The sequence below is a fragment of the Vombatus ursinus genome, unplaced genomic scaffold, assembly GCF_900497805.2.
Source record: "Vombatus ursinus unplaced genomic scaffold, bare-nosed wombat genome assembly UNPS02011334.1, whole genome shotgun sequence".
Classification (NCBI taxonomy): Eukaryota; Metazoa; Chordata; class Mammalia; order Diprotodontia; family Vombatidae; genus Vombatus; species Vombatus ursinus.
The window spans coordinates 7729593-7753164 of NW_020951112.1; the positions used below are offsets into that span (position 1 = coordinate 7729593).

The following is a 23572-nucleotide window of genomic DNA, read 5'->3' on the forward strand; positions in this document are numbered from 1 at the left end:
AAACAGCTTAACTTTAATAAGTCCCTTATGATTTCTCTTTCCTGTTTACCTTTACATGCTTCTCTTGAGTCCTGTACTTGAAAGTCAAATTTTCTATTCACCTCCGGTTTTTTCTCAGGAATGCTTGAAATTCCTCTGTCTCATTGAATGTCCATTTTTCTTTTATTTGTTTATTTAATTAATTCATTTTTAGTTGTCAACATTCACTTCCACAAGATCTTGAGTTCCAAATTTTCTTGCTATCCCTCCCCTCTCCTCACCCCAAAATGGCATGCATTCTGAATACCCCTTCCCCAATCTGCCCTCCCTCCTATCACCCCCTTCTTCTCTTATCCCCTTCCCTTTCTATTTTCCTGTAGGGCAGGATAGATTTCTATACCCCATTGCCTGTATATCTTATTTCCTAGCTCCATGTAAAAACAATTTTTAACATTTTTTTTAAACTTTGGGTTCCAAATTCTCTCCCTTCCTCACTGCTTGCCCACCCTCACTGAGAAAACAAGCAGCTCGATACAGTTTATGCATGTGTAGTCAAGCAAAATATTTCCATAATAGCCATGTTGTGAAAAACTAACTATACCTCCCTTCATCCTATCCCACGCCCCATTTATTCTATTCTCTCCTTTGACCCTGACCCTCCTTAGAAGTGTTTGCTTCTGATTACCCCCTCCCCCAATCTGCCCTCCCTTCTATCATCTCACCCTCTGTTATCCCCTTCCCCCTTATTTTCCTGTAGGGTAAGACAGAGTTCCATACCCAATTGAGTGTGTATGTTATTCCCTCCTTAAGCCAAATCCAATGACAGTAAGATTCATTCATTCCCTTTCACCTCCCGCCTCTTCTCCTCCATGGTAAAAGCTTTTTCTTCCCTCTTTTATGTGAAATAATTTACCCCATCCTACCTCTCCCTTTCTCCTTGTCCCAGTATAATCCTCTCTCACTTTAATTTTCTTTTTTAGATATCATCCCTTCATATTCAACTAACCCTGTGCCCTCTTTACTACTACCCTAATACTGAGAAAGATCTCATGAGTTACAAATATCATCTTTCCATGTAGGAATGTAAACAGTTCAACTTTAATATGTCCCTTATGATTTCTCTTTCCTGTTTACTTTTTCATGCTTCTCTTGAGTCTTGTATTTGAAAGTGAAATTTTCTATTCAGCTCTGGTCTTTTCATCAAGAACACTTGAAAGTCCTCTATTTCACTGAATGTCCATTTATCCCCCTCATGGATTATACTCAGTTTTGCTGGGTAGTTGATTCTTGGTTGTAATCCTAACTCCTTTGCCCTCTGGAATATATTTCAAGCCCTCTGATCCTTTAATGTAGAAGCTGCTAAATCTTGTGTTATCCTGACTGTGGCTCCACAAAACTTGAATTGTTTCTTTCTGGCTGCTTGCTATATTTTCTCCTTGACCTGGGAACTCTGGAATTTGGCTATCACATTCCTGGCAGTTTTCATTTTGGGATCTCTTTCAGGAGGTGATCAGTGGATTCTTTCTATTTCTATTTCATCCTCTGGTTCTAGAACATCAGGGCAGTTTTCCTTGATAATTTCTTGAAAGATGATGTCTAGGCTCTTTTTTTGGTCATGGCTTTTAGGGCAGTCCAATAATTTTTAAATTATTTCTCTTGGATCTATTTTCCACGTCAGTTCCAAGAATTTGGAACCCAATGCAAGAATTTGGAACCCCATGACTATGAGGATGATCCCCACTCCAATGTGGCTGCAAGCTCTGGTGTGCTAGTGTTCCTCCTCATCCTGGGACTGCCACCCAGGACTGCAACCCAGATCCAAGTATGGGCAAAGCAACAGAGTCCTGCCTCAGTGCTAGCAAAGAGACCCTTGTAATCTCCTTCTGACCAGTTGTTTGGAAACCGCCACTGCTGCCAGTGATTCAATTGCCCAAGGACTGCTCTGAGTTTGCTGGGTCCCAGTCTGTGCTGGACTGGCCTGTGCTCTTCTTTTATCCTGGTGCAACAGACCTTTCCTGTTGATCTTCCAGGTTTTCTTGGGCTGGAAATTTGTTTTATTCTGTCTTCTTGTGGGGTCTGCTGCTCTAGAATTTGTTCAGAGTCATTTTTAAAGGTATTTGGAGGAATTTGGGAAAGAGCTCAGGGGAGTCCCTGCCTTTACTCCACCATCTTGGCTCCACCAAATTCAGTTTTCATAAAGTAATTGGCCAGGTTCTCTCCTTCTGATTCTAAAGGGGAATCACCCTGGGACCCCAATAGTGGTGGAAGCAAGAGAACGACTCCTCCTTCTCCAGTCTCAGCTCTACTACTTACTAGCCATGTGACATTGGGCAAATCACTTAACTTACCCGTTCCTTAACTTGGGCAAATCACTTAACCTCTTCTTTCCTCATATGCAAAATGAGGGAGCTGAACTACATGATCTATTAGAGCCTTTCCAGCTCTAAATCTATGACCCTATTGCTTTTCTGTGCCTCAGTTTCTTTAAATGTAAAATGATGGGTAGAACTAGATGACCTCTTAAGTTCTTTCCAGCTTGAATTCTATGACCTCTCTGGGCCTCAGTTTCCTTACCTGCTAAAATGAGGGGGTTGGGCCAGATGACCTCTGAGTTCCCTTTCATCTCTAAGCCTATGACCTCTCTGGGCCTCAGTTTTCATATCTGCTCTAAAATGGTGAACCTTTGAGTCTTACCTTCCTTCTAGATCTCAGGGATTGTCTTAGTTCAAGCAGAGAGTCACAGGGAAGGGAGTTGGCACATGCCAACAGCTCAAAAATCCATCTAAGAGGTATGAGAGATGGCCCAGGGGCAAGTTAAAGATTGTCACTGCTTTCCCCAAGAATGCTCAGATAAGGTGAAACAAGCACACACAAAATCCTCAAGTAAAGAGCAAGATGACAGTGAGCCTACAGAGTCAGGCCCTTTGGGGGAAGGGAGAAGTTGGCTTCTTTCCTTGTGCCCATGCAAAAACCCCAGAAGAGTTTGCAGCCCCCAGAAGGAGAGAAGAGGAAAAGGAGAGCTCAAGTCTGCTCCCAATAAAGCCCAATTCACAACTGGATGAACATCCCTATTTACCCAGACTATATCAGGCTGGTTGGGGTGAGGGAGGGATACCTGTACATCAGGCTATCTCATTTCCTTCCATAATGGAGGGAGAGTCAAGATTTTCTTTGCCACTAAAGATTAGCTCAGGAAAATCCATTCATATTTCATTCTTTGAGAATACTTTCTGCAACAATCGTAGGTAGAACACTAGAAAGGTTCCGGGGCTGCTAGCTTGAGAACTAGAAGGAACCTCGGAGAAAAATTAATGCAACCTTTCATTTGACAGGGGAAGAAACCAAAGCTGAAAGAATTTCTAAAGTCACAAGATCAAGTACAGAAGGAGCCAGGAGCTTCGAGATTATCTAACACAATCCACTCATTTTACAGGTAAAGAAACTGAAGCTAAGAGACATTATGACATCATAGGATTGTGGGTTTAGAGGTGGTGGGGTTGGAGGTCATCTATCCAACCTTCTTGTTTTTTCAAATTTTCTTTTTTTTTAATGACCTTGTAATCCCACCTTCTTCAAGAAGCTTTTCCCAGTCCTCTTAATGCTAGTGCTGTCCCTCTATGATTTCTTTCCGACCTATCCTCTCTCTCCTGTATGTTTATAATTGTGCACATGTTGTCAGAGTCTGAGTGCCAACCACACAGACTATTGAACACTAGGGACGGCTTCCAATTAGGGCTCAGAGATCTTTTATTGGGATTAGCGAATCAATCATCAAACATTTATGTGCTTATTATGTGCCTAGCACTGTGCTAGATAATGAAGCCAGAAAGACAAAGCTAAAACAGCCCTTGACCTCAAGGAGATTACATTCTATAGAAGGAAACAACTCATATAGAAATAAGTATTCAAATGAAGACAAAATAGGAAGGAGTGGAAAGAAATAAACATTTATTAAGCACCTACTATGTACCAAGCACTTTACAAATATTATCTCATTTAATCTTTACAATAACTTTACAAATATTATCTCATTTGATCCTTATAACAACCTTGCAAGGAAGGTGCTATTATTATCCCCATTTTACAGTTCAGGAAACTGAGGAAAACAGAGATTATACATATAGTCATACATCCAAGTAAGTGTCTGAGGCCAGATTTAAACTCAGGTCTTCCTGACTCCTTCTGGCCTCTGACACTTACTAGCAGGGTGACCCTGGAAAAGTCACTTAACCCTGTTTGCCTCCATTTCCTCATCTGTAAAATGAGCTGGAGAAGAAAAGGGCAAACCACTCTAGTATCTCTGCCAAGAAAACCCCGAATAGGGTCATGAAGAGTCAGACATGACTGAAATGACTGAAAAACAACAACTCTCTGACTCCAGGCCCAGCATTTGATACTTAGCTGCCACAAACAGACGAAACAGACACAAAATAAATACAAGGTCTTCAAAATGGACAGATATTTATCAATGCTTAGGGGATGGCTGGAATGGGGTCTTGTCTTGGAAAGATCACAGAGAAAGACCTTTTCAAGCCCACTGTCCTATGGATTCTTTTGTTAATCATAATTCTTCTCAACATTCTGACCCTAACAGAGCCAATGGCCACCATCCCATCAGCCTTCTCTTCAATATCAACACCACAAGATTAGGGATTATCTGGTGAGATCACACAGCCAGTCAGTAAATAAGCACCTTTATTAGGCACTTACTATGGGGCAGTTAGGTGATGCAGTAGATAGAGCGCCAGGCCCAGAGTCAGGAAGATTCTTTTTTCTGAGTTCAAATCTGGCTTCAGACACTTACTAGCTGTGTGACCCTGGGCAAGTCACTCACCCCTGTTTGCCTCAGTTCTTCATCTGTAAAATGGGGACACGCTGGAGAAGCAAATGGCAAACCACTCCAAAGAGTCAGACACGACTGAACAACAACAGATGTGCCAAACCCTGTTCTAAGCGCTTTCAGAGTGAAGGTTGGAGTTGACAAAGAAAACAAAGAAAATATCCCTGCCTTCAAGATGCTCAGTCTAATGGAGACTGTGACATGTAGACATCAATGTGTATTATTAAAGGATATATACAGAATGAGTGGAAGGTAAACTCAGAAGGGAAGGTCCTAGAGACAGGGTTCTTAACCTAGAGCCTGTACACTTTACAAAAATTTTTTTTGATCATTGTATTTCAATACAATTGGATTCCTTTATAATCCTATGTATTTTATTTCATGAATTTAACTTTTTCATGAAATTAATTTTATTTAACCATTTCAATTTAACTATATTAATTTTATATAACTATTTCAATTTAACTATATTAGTTTTATTTAACTATTTCAATTTGACTATTTCATGAACTTACGTTGAGTCGGGTTTTACAAGACTGCCAAAGGTCTCTATGAAACCAAATAGGTCAAGAATCCCTGTATTAGCTGCTGAAGGGAAGCAGGAAAGGGTTCTAGAGGAATTTGAAAGAAAGAGGAGAAAGAGGGATATAAGCTGAGTCTTTAGGGAAGACAGTGAAATGTAGAGTTGGAAGTGAGGGGCCAGGGAATTCTAAGCATGGAGGATAACCCATCCAAAAGCATGGAGACTCCTGTTCGAGGACCTGCCAAGTAAATCAAAGGACCTTGAGGGTCAACAGGCATTTATTAAACACTTACTGTGTGCCAGGTCTTGCGCTAAGTACTGGGGATACCAAGAAAAGTAAAAGAGGGTCCCTGCCCTCAGGGAGCTTACAGTCTAACAGAGGAGACAACATGCAAACAAATATGTATAAACAAGATACAGACATGACAAATTAGATAATCTCAGAGAGGAGGCACTAATATCAAAGGCGGGGAGGAGCATAAGGTATAAGAAGCTGGAAAAGCAGAGCGAGAGACCAAGTTATACAGTTATTGGCTTTCAATGCCAAATGGTTCTTGAACTGAAAAGGACCTGAGAGGCCATCCAGCCCAACTCTCTCATTTTATAGATGAGGAACCTGATGACTAAGGAGGTTAAGTGATCTGTCTAAGGCCATCCAGGTAGAGATGCTATCAAATGAACCTGGTGACCATGTTTCTCCCCCAAGGAAAAACTGCAGGAAAAAAGAAGGAGGGAAGTTCCTATGGTTTGTAGGGTTTGGGCTAGAAAGCACCTGAGAGGTCATCGAGCTCAATTCCCCCATTTTACAGATGAGAACATTTAGGGCTTAGGTAGACTCAATAAATTTCCCAAGGTCACATAGCCAGTAAGTGTTTGTTCTGAAATAGCAGAAGGGTCAATTGTTATTAAGCACTGAAAAATCTATTTTTTTTTTCAGAAAGAGTTACATTATGTGGAACAATAAAGTATTTTTGTTTTTTCAGTTTTTTTTAAAGGCTACTGCAAAGATTATTGACCAAAAAACCAAGCTTATTTCTTCAAGAGTCTAAATTCTTCTCAAAGAATTGGATGGGATGGTGTCTGTTGCAGTTAAAAGTAGCCTGGTTCCAAAAAGGAGATGACAAACACACTGCACTATGTTCTTTGAAGAAGTGGGGGGCTATGGGTGTAAAATGGTATATACACTGTCAGGTTTGGTTGATATGATATTTAGTTTTTATCAATTGCTTTTCTGATCTTTCTTTCAATTATTATTATTATTAGTTACAAGGGATGACTGACTGGGTAGGATAAGGGGAGAACACTGAACTTGGGGGTCAGAAGTCTTAGGTTCATTCAAGTCCCAGTTCTACCACACTTTAGCCATGTATCCCTTCTATACTGATACGTTTCTTAGTTTTAACAAACTGCTTTTTTCTTGTTTGTATGTTTTTTGAATCAATGGCTTGCTGGGTGGTAAAAGAGAGATAAATTCAGAAATGAAGGTGATGTAAAAATAAAAATATCAATAAGAATTAAATAGTTTAAAAATAGAGAATATGGTAGAGTTTTTAAACTTTATGGTAATTTACAAAGCAACATTACACATGACGATTGGATGCTGCATTTAGCAGTCAGGAAATCTAGGTTCACATCTCATTTCCAACGCTTACTAGTGATGTGACCTTGGGCAATTTGTTCAATCTACCTGAGCCTAAATGTTCTCACCTGTAAAATGGGAGAGTTGAGCTCCATGACCTCTATGGTGCTTTCCAGCCAAAAGCCTACAAGCCACCGCCACTACCACCACAATGTTCATGGGGTCCTAGATCCAGAGTCAGAAGACACCTCAGAGGCCATCTACTACAATCCCCTCATTTTGCAGATGAGGAAACTGAGGTGGATTTGCCCAAGGCCACATAAAGTAGTGATTTATAAAGTCAGATTTGAACCCAGGTCCTCTGGTCTTCATGCTTGCCCTCCTTGAACATGGAAAAGGGAACCAGCCACCAACCATTTGTAAATAATTGGAAATATGGTCTATGCATTTTCAAACCAATTTCTAATGCTCATTTTCTAAAGCCCTCTACTTGAATTCTTTTATCTAGTTTTTCCCAATTCCCAAAAGAAAAATAATAGTAGTTCATATGTATATTACCTCATTGAACCCTCATAACAACCTTGTGGGATAGGTACTATTATTATTCCCATTTTACAGATAAGTAATGATGTACTTTACTCAGGGCCACCCAGCCAGCAAAATATATGGCCTGGATTCAGACCCAGGCCTTCCTGGCTCCCAGTCCAGTACTGCTTCCATTATACCTCATTGCCTTTAAAAGGATTAATTGCTTATGCTCATATTAATATTTATATTTACTCAAAGTCATACCTGCCTTTTCTCAGAGGGAATGACCATCTAGGTCTAAGAGGAAAGTTACAAACCCAGCCAAGGTCCCTTCCTGCTCCAAAAGGCCAAGATCCTAAGCTTGATTCAAATCCTATTTCATTTGAAAAACAACAACAACAACAACGAAATAATTACTTTCCATAAAACCTATTAACTTGCATCAATAATAGAGTCAATGGCAGGAGTTGTCTGGCGCCCTGTGAGGAGCACTGAAGTCAGAGGATCTGTGTTCAAATCTTACCTTCAATGATTCTGACTATGTGCCCTTAGCCAAGTCACTTAACCTCCTGTTTTGTAACTTTCTTACCTATAAAATAAGGGAGTTGGACCAGCCCTAGGGCTAGAACCCTCACAGATTTGAACCCTGGCCCTAACATTCACATCTTATGGGACTCTGAGTAACTTTGGCTTCCCTGGACCTCAGTTTCCTCATAGACGAGAAGAGGGGGTGATCCAAGGCATATGATATCGGATTTTTTTTTTCAACGTATTGATGTGTTTTGCTGAATTTTTCTCCTTATTCTTTCTCTTTTAAAAAAAAATGTCTTTGTCATAAAGAATGGCTCTCTGGGAAGGAGAGAGCAAAAGATAAAAGGGGTAAAACAGATGATGCAAGACAAAACATATTAAGTAAAATCAAGCACAAAATGTGTGACGTTTAAGGCCACTTTGGTTGAGTTTGTTGGTTTTTTTTTTATCCTGATCAAGGAAGCCCAATTTACCTGTAGACTCTTAACAGGTGTTTCCTGTATTGGATGGAAGAAACACCAGCCTGATTTCGAGAAGCATTAGAGACCAGACTGGATGGTTTCTGAGGGTTTGCAGAAAGCTCTTTTTTGATGGGCATGGGAAAACGTAGGCAGGCTTAACTCCCCTGGGGTGGAGGCAGGGGTGGGGATGTGGGAGGCTGCCTTACCACTCCAAACACCCAGAGTAGCTACCTTCCAAGTTTTCATTACTTTCAGTTAACTACATAGACTCTCAATCAGTTAACTACATAGACTCTCAATCTGATGAGCCCTGGATGGAAAAAAAAAAATTCAAATCTCTCAAAATCTAAATGTCTTGTTCACCAGGAGGTTACACAACAAAGTGGGGATGATGGACCAATTCTAAGTATAGAGGAACTATCTTCCCACCTTCCTTTTTTTTTGTCTCTGAAGGATAATGTTTGCAAGAGACAAGGTGTATTTCCGACTTTATCTGGCTTGGTTCCCGCCATCATCTAACATTTTCTTTGGATTTGTAGCAGAGCGAACTTCCTGTTACTATACCTTCACGTTAGGCTGAAAATCATGACTCATACTTAAAGTCACCGAGAGAGCAACGAGCCACTTCATTATCCCAGAAGCTCGGCCCTTCAAGAATCCTAAACATTCCCGGAAGAGGAGGCAGGCTAGTCAACCAAACTATAAACACACCTACTGACCCTGTAGAAAATGTTGCTTCAATGCATTAGGTCGTGACAATCAGGATGATGGAAAAACCACCAGCTGTGCTAGTGTCAGAGGACCCGGGTTCAAATTCTGATGGTGGGACTTCCTGTCTCTGTGACACTGGGCAAATTACTTCCTACAGTAAGCCTCAATTTCCTCATCTAAAAGAAGGAGAAAGTTGGACTATATGGTCACCTTCCAGCTCGAGAACTATGAGTCAACACTTCATAGCCAACCAATGGGCCCACTGAACAATAACTCTGGGTGAAATACCCATTCATTTTCCTAGTACCAGATTAGCCACCATGGCAGTAGAAATATCCTGAATTTTGTAGTCAGAAGACCTGAGTTCGAGCTTTCATTTGACCTTGAAAATTCCTTCCAAGTCGAGATTTATGATCCTTGAGTCAAAGTCCGGACCACTGACAACCCAGCCAGGGAGCTGGGATGATTTTAAGAGTCAGCTCAAGACACATGTGATCATTCCTGCCTTAAAAAAAGCCACACGCCCAAGGCAAGTCCTTGCCTGACTGGCCAAGTGACACTCCGGACTCTTCATTCTGTGTATGGCTGCCTAGCCCCTCAGCAACCACACGGCCAACTTCCTCATCTTTCCTACTCGGGAACAAAGCGGATGGCATGCCACCCTCAAAAGCCACAGGAGTGAAGGATTCACACCTCTCAGGGAGCTTTGACTGGTGACTGAGTCACTTCGAGGGCCTGGAAGAAAGCGGAGCTGTGAATTAGCAAGCAGTAAATCATTTTCAGTGAAAACAAAGCTTTTCCTTCACTCCAGGAAGTAAAAGCATGCCTGGAGAGAGTTTTTAATTAATTTCTTTAATGAGCTCATTGTTTTGAAACATTCTATGGGAAGGTGCTTCTGGAAGTAATACGTGCAAGTTATAGGACTTCGAGGACCTGGAAGGGGTCTCCGAGGTCACTCACTCCAAACCCCTCATTGCACCGAAGAGGAAATTGAGTCAAAAGAGTTTTTTTTTTTCTTAAACATCCATAAATATAGGGATCTGGCACCTGAAAGAGTGCTAGAATTGGGCTCCAGCCATAAACCCAGTGGCATGTGAAAGTAGGGCAAGTCAATTCACCTCAGGAAACCTCAGTATACTCACTTATAAAATGGGAATAATAAGAAGAGAATTAACAATACTTGTATTCAATTACCAAAAAAATTCTCTATCTATCCATGTAATAATCCATTAAATATAAAAGCATAATATCCATATAATAACTTGTCCCAGGACTGTTTCTGTCTAAACTCTATCAACAAAGATCATTTTTGTCGTTCAGTTGTTTCAGTGGTGCCTGACTCGTCATGACCCCATCTGGGGTTTTCTTGGCAAATATACTGGAGTGGTTTGCCATTTCCTTCTCCAGCTCATTCTCCAGATGAGGAAACTGAGGCAAACAGCGTGAAGTGACTTGCCCAGGGTCACAGAGGTAGGAAGCATCTGAGGTCACATTTGAATTCAGGTCTTCCCAACTCCAGTCCGGGTGCTCTATCCACTGCACCATCTAGCTGCCCCCACAAAAATCAAAGAATCATAGAATCAGAACCAGAAGGCACGTTAGGGGCCCAATGAGTTCAATCCTCTCATTTTACCATTGAGGAACTGAGGCCCAGAGAGGTTAAGTGATTTGTCCAAGGTCACAGAGTCAGTCAAAAAGCATTTATCAAGTACCTACTATGTGCTAGGCACTATGCTGTCAGTCAACAAACATTTATTAAGTGCCTACTAAGGCATCAGGCATTGTGCTAAGCACTGGGCATATGAAGAAAAGCAAACAAACAAAAACAACAGTCCTTTCCTTCAAGGAACTTACAGTCTAACGAGGAAGACAAGATATATATTTTGTTTTTGTGTGTATGTGTGTATATATATATATATATATATGTATATATATAGATAGATAGATATGTGATAAATTGGAGGTTATAGATCTATACGGGACATTATATACATATACGTGCTATATGATAAATTGGAGGTTATATATTTTTATGGGAGAGTTTATATATAATAAATTGGAGACTACATATATATATTGGAGAATATATCTACACATAATATATGATAAATTGGAGACTATATACAAAATATCTATACATAATATATGATAAATTAGAGACTTTATAAATAGGAGAATACATATACAGCTGATAAATTGGAGACTATAGTTACAGCACATAATACATGATAAATTGGAGATTTTATATATATTAGAGAAGATATATACATAATAAATAATAAATAGGATATTTCTATATATTAGAGAATATATACACATACATATATGAATGATATATGATAAATTGGGTATTATCAACAGAGGGAAGGAAGGCATAAGATAAGGAGTACTGGGAAGGGTTTCTGGGAGAAGTTGCAATTTTAGCTGGGACTTGAAGAAAACCAGGGAAGCCAGGAAGCAGTGATGAGGAAGAAGAAAATTCCAAGCATGGGGGACAGCCAGTAAAAATGCCCCGAGTCAGGAGCTGAAGCGTCCCGTTCAAGAAACTTTGGGGAAGCTGGTGTCACTGGGTCACAGAGAACATAGTGGGGAGTCAGATATAAGAAGACTGGAAGGGTAGGAGGGGGCCCATTTATGAAGCCCTTTGAACTCTAGAGGATTTTATATGTAATCCCAGAGGTGTTAATTAACAGACCCAAGATTTGAACAGTGATTCTTTGACTCTAAATCCTCAGATTTAGACACTTAACTAGCTGTGTGACCCTGGGCAAGTCACTTCACCACTTGCTGTCTGCCTCATTTTCCTCATCTGAAAAATGGGGATGATAAAACTGCCTATCTCCCAGGGCTATTGTGTTTTATCAAATGAGATAATATTTGTAAAGAACTTTGCAAACTTTGAAGTGCTGTATAGATGCAGGCTATTGCTATTACACCCAGCATTCTTGTCTCTGTATGAGACAACACGGCAGTAACAAAAACACTGGTTTCTAGAACAGAGGTTCTTAGCCAGGGGTCCATGAAATGAGTTTTAATATTTTGATAACTACATTCAAATATAATGGGTTTCCTTCATAATCCTACGCACTTTATTTTATGCATTTAAAAACAAAGGGGTCCACAGGTTTCAGCAGACTTTGTTAAAGTGCATCCATGACAGAAAAGCAGTTAAGAACCCCTTCTCTAAAATGTTACATTTAAATGAATAATAGCAAGATGCTGACTTATTCTTGGCCCATTTTTATAGGAATGAGACTGAAAAATAAAATAATAATAACAGATTCCCAGAATGCATTTCCTCCTTACCTCCATTTCTGAGAACTTCCAGCTTCCTTCAAAATTCAACTCAAGTTCTATCTCCTATATGTGGTCTTTCTTGATCCCCTCACCTATTTATCCTCCCCCCCAAAAAATTAGTTTGTATTTATTTTGTTTATATGTTATATTGAATTATATACAGATATGTTGTTTCTTCTCAAAAGAATGTAAGGTCCTTGAGGGCAGAGGCTGCATAGTTTTGTCTCTGTGTATGCTGCTCCCTGGATACTTTGTAATTATTTGTTGATTTATTACAGAACTTTCATTATTTTACTGACGGTGAAGTATCTCATCAATGTGAGCTATTAAGATTAAGAAGCAATATCATTTCTCACCTACTGCCCAAAAAGCACCTTGCTTAGGAGTATATTTAGGAAGAGAGTCAAGCCATATTTCTAAACCCCTTAGTGATGTTATAAAAGCAGATGACCAGACATCATCTCAGGGATATATCCACGCATATTATTCCATTTTAAGATTTTATTCCTGATGAAAAAGAAGAAAGGGCAGGTGGGTGGTACAGTGGATTGAGGCAGGAAGACCCAAGCTCAAATCCAGCCTCAGATACTTACTAGCTATGTAATCCTGGTCAAGGTTGCCTCAGTTTCCTCCACTGTAAAATGGGGATGATAATAATAGTACTTACTTCTAAGGGTTATGAGGATCAAATGAAATAATATTTGGAAAGTGCTTAGCACAGCACCTGGCATGCAGTAGGTGCTTGCTAAATGCAGATTCCCTTCCTCTTTCAATGTGTGAAGCCACAACATTCAGGTGGGTCAGCAAATAATCTATATTTTCTCTCCTACTTCACCTAACATCAGTCATTCCAAGAAAATGGAGGGTAGGCACTATTTCTAGTTTGTTCACTTTTGTCTTTGTGTCTCCAGGAACTAGGTTATTGTAGTTCAAAAGACTGTACTGACCTTAGGATCTAGAGCCCACCCCCCCCATTTTACAGATGAGCAAAGTGAGGTACAGAGAATTTAAGTGAAATGGCTAATGGGTCTGAGGAGGGATTTGAAATCAGGTCTTTCCAACTACTAATCCTCCATTCTATTCACTATGATGATCAGTAGCTTCTGCCTAATAAATCTTTCTTGAACCCAATACAGTCTTAACAGTTTGGTACAGTGGAAAGAATATTGGATTTGGCATCCAAAGACCTGGGTTTGACTCTCAGGTATGACACTCACTCTCTGTGTTGTCCTGGGAAGTCACTTTTCTTCTCTAGACCTCAGTTTGTCCATGTGTAAACCGATCAAATGAGACAACAGACTAAACAGCTTTGCAAACCTTAAAATTCGATGTAACTGCTAGCTGCTATGTATAGGTTGGACTAGATCAGGGGTTCTTAACCTGGGGGGTCCATGAACTTTACAAAAATATTCGTAACTATTTCAATAGAATTGGTTTCCTTTGTAATCCTGTGTATTTTGTTTTATGCAATTTAAAAACATGATTCTGAGAAAAGATTTGTTGGCTTCAACAATCACCCAAACGCCTCCAGGATACACAGAAGCAGGTTAGAACCCCCGCCCTAGATGAACTCAGGGGTCCCTTCCATTTCTAAAAGCCTAAGCTCCTATAAGCAGCATTACTTGAATGTCCAGAAGCCTAGAAACCTAAAACTTGTCCAATGTGGCCAAAAAAGCTATGCCACTGGGATAGTATCAATGCAATTTACTGTATTTTTTTTTCAAGAAAAAAATATAATTTATCTGTGCATTGACAGCATTGAAGATTACAACTTTAAATGTCCAGTCCAGTAGTGAAATATGAAATCGTGATCAGACCCAATGCATTCCAAGCAACAGTCTGAATTCTAAGACCTTCAGCTTTTTAAATTTTAAGAGGGGCAGTATCTAAAAATGGGAATGCCCTAAATCTCCATCCTTAAAGAAATCTCAGGGGGACCAGACCACTAATCTGAAAGCTTTTTGTTAGAGTAATCCTTCTGCTATCAGCTTTGTAGGGAACAAATATGCATATCTGCCTATTGGATAAAAAGAAAGAAGAGACAACTAGTGCTTGGAGGCAGAAGATCTGAGTTCAAATCCAGCCTCAAATACTTAATAGCTGTGTGAACCTAGTCAAGTCACATAACCTCTGGTTGCCTCAGTTTCCTCCACTGTACCTGGTCAACGAGGAGAGATCAATTCACACTGGCCAGATTGCTTTGCTATATTCTAATAATGAGATAGAGACTGAATCTGATTTGATAGAGACTGAATTTAAGACTTGAGGATGAGGGAATTCCTTCTGATAATGTAGGTCAGCACCTTCGAAGAAACAGTCTTAGTTGCCTGAGAAACTGAGAGATTAAGGGACTTGCTTGCCTAAAATCACTGAGCAGCCAGTAAGGATCACAATCCAGTCTAGAACCCAGGTTTTCCTGACCCTGAGGCCATATTGCTAATCAATTTCCCTCTCCTTAACAATCCATATGTATATGATCCATTAAAGTTTACAAAGGACCTTCTTCCCAAAGACCACTAGAGAGAGGTTACCCAAAGTACTCCTATTCTATCCCAGTTTTACAGACAAAGAAACTGAGGCTCAGTTACTTGCCCACTCCCTCCACAAGTGATAGGGTCAGTATCTGAAGCACAATTCAATTCCACTCAATTCAGTAAGTTTCTAAGTCCAACACTTCTAACTACACCAAGGTGCCCCCTGAAGTGGGGTATTGGATCTGCCTAAGGTATCCAGCAACTACAAAATCTTCTAATACTCCAAGATAGAAAAGGGTCACAGGGCACTTCTCAAGTGTCTCTCAAGCTCAATCTCTCAATTTTTTTTGCTCAATTTAACACCCCTTTATCTTTTTAATGGAATAACTACATTTCTCTGCAATCACAAAAGGTTAAAAAAAAAACAAACTTATCTGCTAAAGCTTTCATCCTTTTCATAACTACCATATAAATGCCAGAGTCTTTCGCACACACACAATTTCTACTTGCAAGTTTACTACTGGCACCTCTAAAAAAAAATCTGATTATAGGCAGCTTTCTCTATGGACAGATCCAGGAACCTTCTAAGACAATCTCTAACTTTATAATCCCCATAAATTTAAACTCATAACTGACCTTTTCCAAATAAACTTGTACAACAGAGGGGGAGATATCAGAGGGTTATTTTGCTTGGCAACGGGGATCTGAAATTGATTTAGGGTCATTAATAGATGTCTGGAACATGTTTCAGCTTCTCTCTCCCTCCCCAACCCTATCCTCCCCACCCCAACCAAAACTACAGTAAATATTTGAGAAGATGGGTCTGCAAGAAACTCTGGAAGCCAAAAAGGCTCAAAACACATGCAAAACAAATTAGGGAAGGGGAAAGGCAAGCTGGCTGGCCAGAAAAAGAAAAAAATAATAGTAATAAAGGCAAAGGGAGAGATGAGAGTCTGCAAAAGTTTCAGGGGCTATACTCGTTGCAAAGCTGCTGAGCCTGGAAAGTCTTGTTTTGTTCCTGAGCCCCTAAATAAATAAAGACGTAACTTGTCTCCCTTTCAGTCGCTGGGCTCTGTCTGAGAAAGGCAGGGCAGGGGTTGGCTTCACAAAAACCCTCCTGTGTTAAAAGAACGGAAACTCCTAATGAGATTAGTTGGGGTGTGAGAGAGAGAGAGAGAGAGAGAGAGAGAGAGAGAGAGAGAGAGAGAGAGAGTGTGTGTGTGTGTGTGTGTGTGTGTAGACATTACTTAGCGGTGACTGAAGGGGCTCTCTTCCTGCAAAAGCCAGTGGAAAATTCAGGGAACTTTTTTCCCCCTGCAGCATCAGTCTTTCTAACCTTCTCCTGCAAAGCCAAATCCAAAAACAACTCTCTCCTTTTTCTCTTCCCCACCCCCCTTTTTTTTTTCCAGGAGGGTGGAAAGTGGCAAAGCGGGCCAGGGGGCTTTAAAAAGTTGGGGGGGGGGGGGGGCGGGGGGGAAAGGGGGGGGGGGGGGGGTGAAAGGGGGGGGGGGGGGGGCGGCACGGCAGGAATAGGGGGCTGGGGGCTGGAGAGACTCTTGAAGACTACAAAGGAAACTGTAAAAAGCGCAAATACATAAACCTGAGCAGGAGAAAAACCACAGAGTTTCTTTGTGAGCTGCTGAAGTGACTCATTTTCAAGATGTTGTCTGGTGCCAGTTTCAAAGCGGAAGCGCATGGCAATTAGTCCTCCTGTTTCCAGACAAGCCAGAAATTCTCCCGACACTCTCCTCTTTTTTTTTTTAAAGCCCCTTTTGCAGTTTCTGAAATCATAGCGCTTGCTCCCACCCCCAGCCCCAGAAATGACTCCTCCTCCTCCTCCTCCTCCTCCTCCCAGCACACACTTTGATCAGCTGGGGAAGCCTAGCCAACAAACCCAAAACTCCTTTTTTGACTGGAAAAAGAAAAAGAAAATGCACAAGCAACCTTCCCCGCAATGTCACGCCTACCCACCCCCTACACTTTATTGACAAACATTTGCACTCTCTGAAAGCAGTACTGGCCGGGCTGAAGCATACATCTCCCCTGCTCTTGGCCCTGGCTCCAATCTCTGCTAGCTTCAGGGACCTTTAAATGTCCCACATGGGGTGGGAAGGGAGGTCAGGGCTCTCCCCAGAGTGACTGCTCCATACTCTCTTCCCCATCCCACCTCCACCTCTTCCCCCAAGAAGTGCCATCATTTCCCCTCCTCCAGAACCCTTCACTTCTTCAGAAGAGGCTTTGCCCTCCCTCCACCCTAGAGGTCCACCTAGGACGGCTGCAGCCTCTTCTAAACTCAGGGCTGAAATAAGCACACCCTCCAAGGCTCAAACAGCTGTCCTCTCTGCCCCCTTTCCTTCCAGACACTCTCCCTGAAAGATTGGGGAGGAGTCTCCAATCTTCCCTGTCCATCCCTCCCCATCCACCCCCCCTTACCCTTCGGGGTGCGCCTCACTCCCCACTGCAAGTACTCTAGACAGGAAAAAGGGGGAGCGCCCCGAAGATGTAAGAGCATCCCTACTGCTTTTGTCTCCCCTGCTCCAGAATAAGGAGGCTCAGAAAGTAGTCCTGCAACCCGCTGGTCACAGGAGCAGACAAAGTGGGGCAGACGGCCCAAGGATCAGGGCGAGTATCTGCCCCGGGGAGTGGCCGCCAAGGGAGCTCAAGCAGCATGGGTCCGTCTGTCCAGCTGCAGACGCATATACCCATACACACACAGCCTCTGCAACAAAACAGCCGTCCCCAGGAGAGGGCCCCCCGCCCCGCAGAGATCCCCACCCGATACCCCTAGTCCCGGCCCCCGAAGAGCACGCAAACTTTGCAGCAGCTCTCACTTTGCAACCGCACAAGCGAGCGAAGCCCCCTCAACTTACCCAGATGTCGGATGAGCTTTAACCAATTCTTCTGCTGGGTAATATTTTAAGAGGAACTGGGTAAAATCCCCTGATTTTCCATGCTGACAGGCGTCTGCGAACGGTCTGTTTCTCTTGTAATGAGATCCTGATTCCCCCCCTTTTTTTTTTCTGTCGCTCTCTCTCTCTCTCTCTCTCTCTCTCTCTCTCTTTTTTCTGCTGTGTGTGAGAGAGAGCAGGAAGTTGGAGCAGTCAGACAGAGAGCGGGCTCACTTCCTTTACTGCGCTATTCCCCAGGCGGTTTGCAGTCTGTGTAAACAGGCTTTTCCTCCCTTCTCCTCTCTCTCTGGCCGCTGATGTTCAGCATGGCTGTAATATAAGACACACACATAATAAAATGGTAACGGTAACTACACACACACACACACACACACACATGCACGCACGCACACGCAGACACACACTCTCTCTGAACAGACACAGCGGAGCTCCTGACCCCCCACCTCTTCCTGTTCCACCACCCCAGGGGAGGAGCTTCTACCCAGCTCCAACTTGGTACAAGAGCAGCCTTTTCCTAACATAGCCCAAGGTGGCTGGGATGGAGAAAAATAGACATCTTCCCCTTCTCCTCCGTCCTCCCCCCAACGGTCGCACTCTGCGCTCTCCAACCTCACCCTATAGGACAGCCCCAGAGATGGAATGACATGATGGCGTTCATTCCGTAAAGAATGCATCTTTTCCTGATGCAACTCCACTTAGAATCATTGCTTACAGGATGCAACTGGTCATCCTGAAATGTTAAAATTGGAGAAGGGACCTTGCGGATCTTGGGATGACAAATTTGGGGCTGGAAGGAACCTCAATGATCCTAGGAACACAGATTTAGGACTGGAAGGGACCACAGAGGCCATTTAACTCTTATTTACATATGGGTAAACTGAGGCTCCAGGGACAGTTGCGCACCACAATGGATATAGAGCTCAACCTGAAGTCAGGAAGACCAGGGTTCAAATTCAGCCTCAGATATCTACTAGCTGTGTGACCCCTGGGCAAGTCTCTTAAACCTGCTTGCCTCAGTTTCCTCATCTGTAAAATGAGCTGGAGAAGGAAATGGCAAACCATTCCAGTATATTTGCCAAGAAAACCCCAAATAGGGTCACAGAGAGTAGAAAACAGCTAAAACGACTGAACAATACCACATGGAGGCTCCAAGTGTTGAAGTGACTTTCCCAAGGTCACCCCTTGGTAACTAAGGTACTGAGCTGGGATTCAAACTCAGGTCTTCTTCTCCCATATTTAGCACTCTTCCCTAAGTTCTCTTTATACAGCATTGAGGAATCATTGATCCAAAGCTGAAAGGGAGCTGGAGTCTAACCACTTCCTTTTACATTTAAGGAAACTGAGGCCCAGAGCCATCATTTAAGTTGGAGCATCTTGCTTTTATCAAGGAGGCCACTGCTTGGTCTACCTGCCTTAAGTCTCTCTCCACTCCGGTCTATCTTCCACTCAGCAGTCAAAGTGATCTTCTTAAAGTGAAAGTCTGACCATGTCATAACCCTAATTCAGATTAAATCTAAAATCCTCTGTTTGGCTATTAAAATCCTCCATAACCTGCTCCCTCCTACCTCTCCAGACTTTTTCCACCTGGGCACTCTATGATTCAGCGACATTGACTTCCCTGCTATATTTTGCAAGATGCAGTATCATCGTCCAACTGTGTCTTTTCTCTGGCTGTTCCCCAAGCCTGGAATTCACTCCCTCCTCGTCTCTGCCTCCTGACTTCCTTCAAATCCCACCTTCTGCAAGAAGCCCTCCCCAGAACTCCTTAACCTTAGTGCCTTGCCCCTGAGACTACCCCCAAGTGATTCTCTATCTGACTTGTTTGTACAGAGTTGTTTTCATGCTCTCTCCCTCATTATACTGGGAGTTCCTTGAAGGCAGGGAGCAGTTTTGCCTTTCTTTGTGTCCTTACTGCTTAGCACAGTGCCTGGCACATGCCAGTCCCTTAATGAATACTTGTCGGCTTGACCTAACACGGAGCCTCTGCCTGGTCAACTCAGAAGTCAGGCAAGGTTTTTGTTTTTTAATATGTGCAAGAAAAGAAGAGAATCCAATTTCGAGTAGAATATTCATAGCTTAAAGTCAAGATTCTATCGGAAAAGTCTTTTCTGGGAGTTCCGAAGGACTTAAAAGTGGAATTCCATATGGCTTTCTGTATGCCACAGAGCTGATTTCCTGGCTGCCTGAGAGGGTTACATGAAACCAGCAGCAACCAGGAAATAGCCCCGAGAGGATGCAGTATCCATGGTCCCCCACACCTGAGATAGGCATAGGGGCTCCTGGTCGAGAATATTCTCACACCCCAAAGATCCCAAACACCGATTCTTCGCCAGGGTGGCTCTTGAGCATCCCCTGCCTTAGGACTGCCCAAGGAAGACGCTGCCCATGAAATAGGACCCAGCTAGCAGCTGGGTTTCTAGTGTGTGGGAGCTACATGCAAGAGACAGGACAGGGGTTGGAGAAAGGAGCACAGTTGGGAGGCTGGGAGTGAGGGGGAAATAAGAGGGAATTGGTTAACCATCCACCTCGATCATCCACAGTAAACTTTCCACTTTGTGGATTATCCAAAGCAAACTTTTGATCCCTACCCGGCAACAAGCAGCCAGACTCCTTCCCTGAACTGCCCCAAAGTCGGTTCATAATCCAGCGCCTTCCTACCTTCCCTGTCTTCCAAGACTTTACTTCCTTCCACTTACTCTGCAATCCAGAAACACCTGTCTTCCTGCTGATACTCAAACAAAACCCTCCCAGCATTTTCACTGACTGTTCTCATGCCTGGATACTCTTTCCTTCTTGCTTCTGCCTCCTTTAAGATCAACTCAAGTTCCACTTTCTGCAAGGGCCCTTTCCTGATGCTCCCTACCCCCATTCTTTCCCTCGGAGATTCCCTATCATGAATCCTCTATCTTGTATGAACAGTCTGCAGCCATATTGTCTACCCCATTGGACTGGGAGCTCCTGGCACACTGGAAAAGTGTATTTGTCTTTGTACTCTCAGTATTTAGTGCCTGGCACTAGATGAAATCCAAGAAGGGAAATCAGCATTTCATAGTGCCTACTATACACCAGCACTTTACAATTATCACCTCATTTGATCCTCACAATGACCCCCAGAGGGAGGAGGTGCTATTATTCTTCCTATGTTACAAATTAGGAAACTGAGGCAGGAATAAGTGACTTGCCCAGGGCCACACGGCTATTACATGTCTGAGGCTAGATTTGAACCCAAGAAGTTGAATCTTCTAGACTCCAGGCCCAGCGCTCTATCCACTGTATGACCTAGTTGCCCCAGGAGACAATATATACCTACAAATATTTGTAAAGTAAACACAAGGCAACTGAGTTGGGAGCAGAATACTAATAGTTTGTTGTTTTTCAGTCATTTTAGTTGCGTCTGACTCTTTGTAAACTCCATTTGGGGTTTTCTTAGCAAAGATAATGGAGTAGTTTGCCATTTCCTTCTCCAGTTCATTCTCCAAATGAGGAAACTGAGGCAAACAGGGTTAAGTGACTTGCCCAGGGTCACACAGCTAGTAAATATCTGAGGCCCGATTTGAACTCTGGAAGATGAATCTCCCTGATTACAAGCCCAGTGCTGTCTCCACTGAACTACCTCAGGAAAACTCATGTAAAAAGTAGTGAATTGAACTGAACTTTGAAGAAAATTAGGATTTCTATGAAGAGAAGAGGAGAGGGTCCCTGGTGGTGGGAACAGGGGTTAAAGGGAACAGCCCACTATAAAGCACAGCAAGTTTAGCTGGACCTTAGTGCGTGTGAAAGGGAGTCATGTGTAATAAAGCTGGAAAGGCAGTCTGGAGTCAGGCCAAGGAGGGGTATAAATGTCAAACAGAAGAGTTTGTGTTTTCCCAAGCAATAGGGAGCAACAGTAATGTTGTTATTGTTGTCCTTTGTACTCAAAGAGGACCAAAATGACATCATGACGTTGGAGTCAATGTACAGTGTGTCCGACAGTGGCTGATCAGACCCGTACGAGCTTGGAAGGCTCTACCCCAGGTTGGGCACAAATAGTCCATATCAACATTTGGAGTGGAGATGGCTCTAAATTTACACATGTCATGTTTCTTTTGAGCTACTGCAATTCCGCTTTGCTCATAGAGCACAGCACCTTCTTTGATGTGGGTGCGCCATGCTGGATGGTCCCCTGCCAGTGTTCCAGTGATATACGGAGCAGCAACAGATCAGACCAATGCTTTAGGAAAATCACTTGGGCAGCTTGGGGAAGAACAGAGGGAACAGATTTGAATGGGGGAGACCAATTATAGGCTATTACAATAAGCCAGTGAGAGCTGATATGTGCCCAAACCCTGCAGGTAGAGAGAAGGGGTCAGATGCTAAAGCTGTTGAAGAAGCAGGATATTTGGAAACTGACCATTTTGGGAACTAAGGGAAAGTGAAGAATTCAGGATGATTCCAAGGTTGTGAATCTGGGTGACTGGTAGAATGGTGATGCTCTTGACAGAAATGAGGAAGGGAGGGCTGAGTTGAGGAGGAAGAGAATGAGTTTTGTTTTAGACATGTGGACTTTGAGGTGCCTATCGGACATCCAGTCTAAAATCTTCAATAGGCAGTTGGTGATGTGGGAATGGAGCTCAGAAAAGAGATTAGGGCTGGAAATGTTGATCTGAGAGTCACCTGGATGAAGATGACTGAAACCAGGGCAGGTGATGGGGTCACTAAGAGAGAGAACATAGGGAGAAATAAGAAGAGGGACCAGGATGGGTTTGTTCTACACCCAAAGTTATGGACCAAGACAGAGATGATGGTCCAATAAAGGAGGCTGAAGAGGGACTAGACAGAAGACCTCCAGACTTTAGAGCCAGCAACATACCTCGACTACTTCTCATTTTTATTATGTGACCATTATGTGGTCACAAAATTTTATCATGTGATCAAGTCATTTAAACTTCTCAGGATCCCTAAGACCCAGCTACTAAATCACAAATGTGTGTCTGTTTTGTATAGGAAGTTCCTCCACCAGGAATCTCTGATTCCCATACCAATGAAATCAGAAATCTTTCTCATATTTACAAATATATATATATATATGTATATGTATATATGTGTGTGTGTATCAAATGTGTATCAAGCCTGGAGTCAGGAAGACCCAAGTTCAAATCCAGTTTCAGATACTTATTAGCTGGGTGTCACTTAAGGATCAAATGAAATAATATTTGTAAAGTGCTTAAGTCACTTAACCCCGTTTGCCTCAGTTTCCTCATCTGTAAAATGAGGTGGAGGAGGAAATGGCAAACCACTCCAGTATCTCTGCCAAGAAAACCCCAAATGGGGTCACAAAATGTCAGACATGACTGAAATATGTCAGCGAATGTGTTAAGGCCCGTGGGGATACAAAGAATGGCAAAAGCAGCCCCTACCCCCAAGGAATTCATAGATTAATGGGACTATATCCCTAAAGATGGGAAGGTAGAAACCTCCCTTCTCCTTCCAACGTCTCCTCATGCATCATAAACATCATCATTGCAATTTTGGAGTTGGAGAGGAATAGAGATGAAATAATCGTCATCCCTATGACTTTGCAAACCAGAATATCCCTCCCTGACCAGTTCTTCCCTGTATGTGTTGTCTCCCCTTATAAGAATTTCAGTTTCTTGAGGGCAGAGACCATCTTTGATTTCCACTTGCAACAGTTTGCAGCACATACTAAGCAGTAATCATATCACAAATCAATACATGCTTTTTCATCCATTCGTTAGAACAT

General features: G+C 42.4%; 1 protein-coding gene across 1 annotated transcript in view; it reads right to left on the bottom strand.

The window, feature by feature from the left end:
* Positions 1-18264, bottom strand: part of ELK3 (ETS transcription factor ELK3) — a 93483-nt gene extending 75219 nt beyond the window's left edge. Inside the window, exon 1 of the mRNA XM_027855797.1 lies at positions 17794-18264. The gene's annotated coding sequence lies outside the window, so the exon portion shown is untranslated. The remainder of the gene's footprint in view (positions 1-17793) is intronic.
* Positions 18265-23572: the final 5308 nt, after the last annotated feature.